Source organism: Vombatus ursinus, unplaced genomic scaffold, assembly GCF_900497805.2.
Source record: "Vombatus ursinus unplaced genomic scaffold, bare-nosed wombat genome assembly UNPS02014798.1, whole genome shotgun sequence".
NCBI classification, from domain to species: Eukaryota; Metazoa; Chordata; class Mammalia; order Diprotodontia; family Vombatidae; genus Vombatus; species Vombatus ursinus.
Genome location: NW_020954576.1, coordinates 36,255,065 through 36,260,877, shown reverse-complemented (window position 1 = coordinate 36,260,877; position 5,813 = coordinate 36,255,065). Strand labels below are relative to the sequence as shown.

Sequence of the window (5,813 nt, the reverse complement as noted above, 5' to 3'; positions counted from 1 at the left end):
AGATAGATAGATAGATAGATAGATAGATAGATAGATAGATAGATAGACAGACAGACACACAAGTACAGGGTGAGTTGAAGATGAAGGGGTAATATCTAAAAAATAAAATTAAGGGGTAAGAGAGGATTATACTGGGAGAAGGAGAAAGGGAGAAGTAGAATGGGGTAAATTATCTCACATAAAACAGACAAGAAAAGGCTTTTACAGTGGTAGAGGAAGAGGGGGAAGGTGAAAGGGAATGAGTGAATCTTATTCTCAATCAGATTTGCCTTCAGGAGGGAATACCATACACACTCAATTGGGTATGGAAATCTATCTTATCCTACATGAAAACAGGAGGGGAATTGGATATAAAAGCTTGGAGATGATAAAGGGAGAGCAGATTGAGGGAGGGGGCAATCAGAAACAAATGCTTCTGAGGAGGGACAGGGTCAAAAGAGAGAATAAAATAAATGGGGGCAGGATAGGATGAAGGGAAATATAGTCAGTTTTCAACAACATGACTACTATGGACGTATTTTGCATGACTACACATGTATGACCTGTATGGAGTTGCTTGCCTTCTCAATGAGAGTGGGTGGGAAGGGAGGAAGGGAAAAATATTTGGAACCCAAAGTTTTAAAAACAAATGTTAAAAATTGTTTTCACATGCAACTGGGAAATAAGATATACAGGCAATAGGGTATAGAAATCTATCTTGTCCCCCAGGAAAATAGAAGGGGAAGGGGATAAGAGAATGGGGGGAGATAGAAGGGAGGGTATATTAGAAGGGGTATTCAGAATGCATGCTGTGGGGGGAGGGACAAGATGGAGAGAAAATTTGGAACTCAAAATCTTGTGGAAGTGAATGTTGAAAACTAAAAATAAATAAATTAATTTTAAAAAATAAACAGAAGAATGAAAAAATGGAAGAAAACATAAAATACCTCATTGGTAAAACAACTGACCTGGAAAATAGATCCAGGAGAGACAATTTAAAAATTATTGGTCTAACTGAAAACCATGATGAAAAAAAAGAGCCTGGACAACATTTTTCAGGAAATCATCAAAGAAAAGTGCCCTCTGACGTCCTTTTCCACTGACCCACCACTGTATTTCTTAGCCGGTATCAAGTAGTTTTGATGATTGTTGCTTTATAATACAATTTAAGATCTGGTACAGCTAGGCTACATTCCCTTGCATTTCTTTTCATTAGTTCCCTTGACATTCTGGACTTTTTGTTCTTCCAGATGAATTTTGTTAATGTTTTTTCTAGCTCTATAAAATAATTTTTGGTAGTTTGATTGGTATGGCACTGAATAAGTAAATTAATTTAAGTAGAATTGTCATTTTTATTTTATTAGCTCAGCCCATTCATGAGCAACTGATATTTTTCCAATTATTTAGATCTGACTTTATTTGTATGAAAAGTTGTTTTTTTTTTTTTGTAATTCTTTTCATATAGTTCCTGGGTTTGTTTTGGCAGGTAGACTCCCAAATATTTTATGTGAACAGTAATTTTAAATGGGATTTTTCTTTCTATTTCTTGATGTTGGGCTTTGTTAGTAATATATAGAAATGCCAATGATTTGTGTGGGTTTATTTTATATCCTGCAACTTTGCTAAATTTGCTTATTTCAAGTAATATTTTACTTGATTCTCTAGGATTCTCTAAGTATACTATCCTATCGTCTGCAAAGAGTGATAGCTTTGTTTTTTACTTTGCCTATTCTAATTCCTTCAATTTCTTTTTCTTCTCTTATTGCTATAGCTAGCATTTCTAGCACAGTATTGAATAACTATGGTGATAATGGACATCCTTGTTTCACCCCCAATCTTATGGAATAATTCTAGCTTATCCCCATTACATATAATGTTTGCTGATGATTTTTGATAGATGCTATCTCTCATTTTAAGGAAGACTCCATTTATTATTAGTGTCTTTAATAGGAATGGGTGTTGTGTTTTGTCAAATACTTTTTATGCATCTATTGAGATAACCGTATGATTTCTGTTAGTTTTGTCATTGATATGGTCAATTATGCTGATAGTTTTCCTAATAATGAACTAGTGCTGCATTCCTGGTAAAAATCCTACCTGGTCATAGTTGTGTTATTCTCAAGATAAGTTGTTGTAATCTCTTTGCTAATATTTTATTTTAAAAATTTGCATCTATATTCATTAGGGAGATTGGTCTATACTTTTCTTTCTCTGTTTTAACTCTTCCCAGTTTGGGTGTCAGCACCATATTTGTCATAAAAAGAATTTGGTATAACTCCTTCTTCACATATTTTCCCAAACAGTTTATATAGTATTGGAATTAGTTGTTCTTTAAATGTTTGATAGAATTCACTTGTAAATCTATCTGACCCTGGAGATTTTTTCTTAGGGAGTTCATTGATGGGTTGTTCAATTTCTTTTTCTGAAATGGTGGTGTTTAAGTATTTTATTTCCTCTTCTGTTAATCTGGGCAATATATATTTTTGTAAATATTCATCTATTTCACTGATTGTCAAGTTTATTGCCGTACAGTTGAGCAAAATAGCTCTTAATTCTTGTTTTGATTTCCTCTTCATTGGTGGTGAATTCACCATTTTCTTTTTTGATGCTGGTAACTTGATTTTCTATTCTTTTTTTCCAATCAAATTTACCAGAGTCTTATCTATTTTATTATATTTTCATAAAACCAGCTCTTAGTTTTATTATTAGTTCAATGGTTTTTTTTATTTTTATATTTTATTAATCTCTTCTTTGGTTTGCAGAATTTCTAATTTGGTATTTAATTGGGGATTTTTAATTTGTTCTTTTTCTAGCTTCTTTTAGTTGCATGTCCAATTCATTGACCTCTTCTTTCTCTATTTTATTCATGTAAGCATTTACAGATTGAAGCTTCCCCTAAGGACTGCTTTCACTGCATCCCTTAAGTTTTGGTACCTTGTCTCATTATTGTCATTCTTTTGGATGAAGTTATCTATTGTTTCTGTGATTTGTTGCTTTATCCACTCATTCTTTAGGATTAGATTATTTAGTTTCCAATTAATTTTTAGTCTATCATTCCATGACCCTTTATTAGATGTAATTTTTATTGCATCATGGTCTTAAAAGGATGCATTTAAAATTTCTGCCCTTCTGAATAGGATTGTGAGGATTTTATGCCCTAGTACATGGTAAATTTTTGTGTAGGTGCCATGAACCGCTGAGAAAAAGGGATATTCCTTTTTGTCCCCATTCACTTTTCTCCAGAGATCAACCATATTTAACTTTTCTAAAATTCTATATATCTCCTTAACTTCTTTCTTGTTTATTTTATGTAAGATCTAGTTCTGAGAGGAGGAGGTTGAGGTCCCCCACTAGTATAGTTTTGCTGTCTATTTCTTCCTGTATCTCCCTTAACTTCTCCTTTAAGAATTTGGATGCTATACCACTTGGTGCATATATGTTTAGTAATGATATTACTTCAGTGTCTATGGTACCTTTTTAGAAGGATGTAGTTTCCTCCCTTATTTCTTTTAATTAGATCTATTTTTGCTTTTGCATTGTCTGAGATCAGGATTGCTACCTCTGCTTTTTTTTTTTAACTGCAGCTGAAGCATAATATATTCTGCTCCAGTCTTTCACCTTTATTCTATGTGTATCCCTCTGCTTCAAATGTGTTTCTTGTAAACAACGTATTGTAGGATTATGGTTCTTAATCCACTCTGCTATCTGTTTCCATTTTATGAGAGAATTCATCCCATTCATATGCACAGTTATGATTATTATCTGTGTCTTCCTCTCCATCCTATCTCCCCTATTTATGCTTTTCTCTTTCCTTTCTCCCTTTCCTTCCTCAGTAGAGTTTTGCTTTTGACCACCACCTCCCTCAGTCTGCCCTCCTTTGTATTAGCTCCCTCCCTTTTCTTTCCCTTTGCCCTTTGTACTTCCCTCCCTTCTATTCACCACTCCCTTTTCTTCTCCATTTCATCTCCTACTTCCTATAGAGTAAGTTAGATTTCTATACCTAACTGATTATGCTATTCCCTCTTTCAATCAAATCTGATGAGAGTAATGTTCAAACAATGATTATCTCCCTCCCTTCTTTCTGTCTATTGTATTAGGTTTTGTGCCTTTTCATGTGATGTAATTTACCCTTGTCTTCCTCCTCCTTTCCTCTTCTCCCAGTACAATCCCTTTCAAGCACTTAATTGGAGTTTTACCATCACATCAAAGTCAACTTATACCCATGCCCTCTGTCTAAGTATACGCCTTTTAAATGTCATAATAACAATACAGTTCTCAAGAGTTACAAGTGTCATCTTCCTTGTAGGGATGTAAAGCATTTGCCCTTGCTAATAACATGTTGTTGTTTTTCTTTCCTGTTTACCTTTTTATGCCTCTCTTGAGTCTTGTATTTGAAGTTCTGGTCTTTTCATAAGAAAGGTTGGAAGTCCCCTATCTATTGAATGTCCATCTCCTTCCATGAAAGATTATGCTTAGTTTCGCTGGGTAGTTGATCCTTAGTTATAATTCAAGATCCTTTGCCTTACAGAATATTGTATTCCATGCCTTCTGATCTTTTAATATAGAAGCTGCAAAGTCCTGTGCAATCCTGTGGTTCCATGATATTTAAATTGTTTCTTTCTGGCTGCTTGTAGTATTTTCTCTTTGATCTGGTAATTTTAGAATTTGACTACAATATTCCTTGGTATTTTCAAATTGGGATGACTTTCATGATGTGAGTGGTGGATTCTTTTGATGACTAATTTACCCTCTGGTTCTAGGACCTCAGAGGGCACTTTTCTTTGATGATTTCCTGAAAAATATTGTCCAGGCTCTTTTTTTTCATCATGGTTTTCAGTTAGACCAATAATTTTTAAATTGTCTCTCCTGGATCTATTTTCCAGGTCAGTTGTTTTACCAATGAGGTATTTTATGTTTTCTTCCATTTTTTCATTCTTCTGTTTATTTTTTAAAATTAATTTATTTATTTTTAGTTTTCAACATTCACTTCCACAAGATTTTGAGTTCCAAATTTTCTCTCCATCTTGTCCCTCCCCCCACAGCATGCATTCTGAATACCCCTTCTAATATACCCTCCCTTCTATCTCCCCCCATTCTCTTATCCCCTTCCCCTTCTATTTTCCTGGGGGACAAGATAGATTTCTATACCCTATTGCCTGTATATCTTATTTCCCAGTTGCATGTGAAAACAATTTTTAACATTTGTTTTTAAAACTTTGGGTTCCAAATATTTTTCCCTTCCTCCCTTCCCACCCACTCTCATTGAGAAGGCAAGCAACTCCATACAGGTCATACATGTGTAGTCATGCAAAATACGTCCATAGTAGTCATGTTGTTGAAAACTGACTATATTTCCCTTCATCCTATCCTGCCCCCATTTATTTTATTCTCTCTTTTGACCCTGTCCCTCCTCAGAAGCATTTGTTTCTGATTGCCCCCTCCCTCAATCTGCTCTCCCTTTATCATCTCCAAGCTTTTATATCCAATTCCCCTCCTGTTTTCATGTAGGATAAGATAGATTTCCATACCCAATTGAGTGTGTATGGTATTCCCTCCTGAAGGCAAATCTGATTGAGAATAAGATTCACTCATTCCCTTTCACCTTCCCCCTCTTCCCCTACCACTGTAAAAGCCTTTTCTTGTCTGTTTTATGTGAGATAATTTACCCCATTCTACTTCTCCCTTTCTCCTTCTCCCAGTATAATCCTCTCTTACCCCTTAATTTTATTTTTTAGATATTACCCCTTCATCTTCAACTCACCCTGTACTTGTGTGTGTGTCTGTCTGTCTATCTATCTATCTATCTATCTATCTATCTATCTATCTATCTATCT

General features: G+C 34.7%; 1 protein-coding gene across 1 annotated transcript in view; it reads right to left on the bottom strand.

Annotated features, from left to right (window-relative positions):
- USH2A (usherin) overlaps window positions 1–5,813 on the bottom strand; it is a 944,914-nt gene that overhangs the window by 389,310 nt on the left and 549,791 nt on the right. The window lies entirely within an intron of this gene.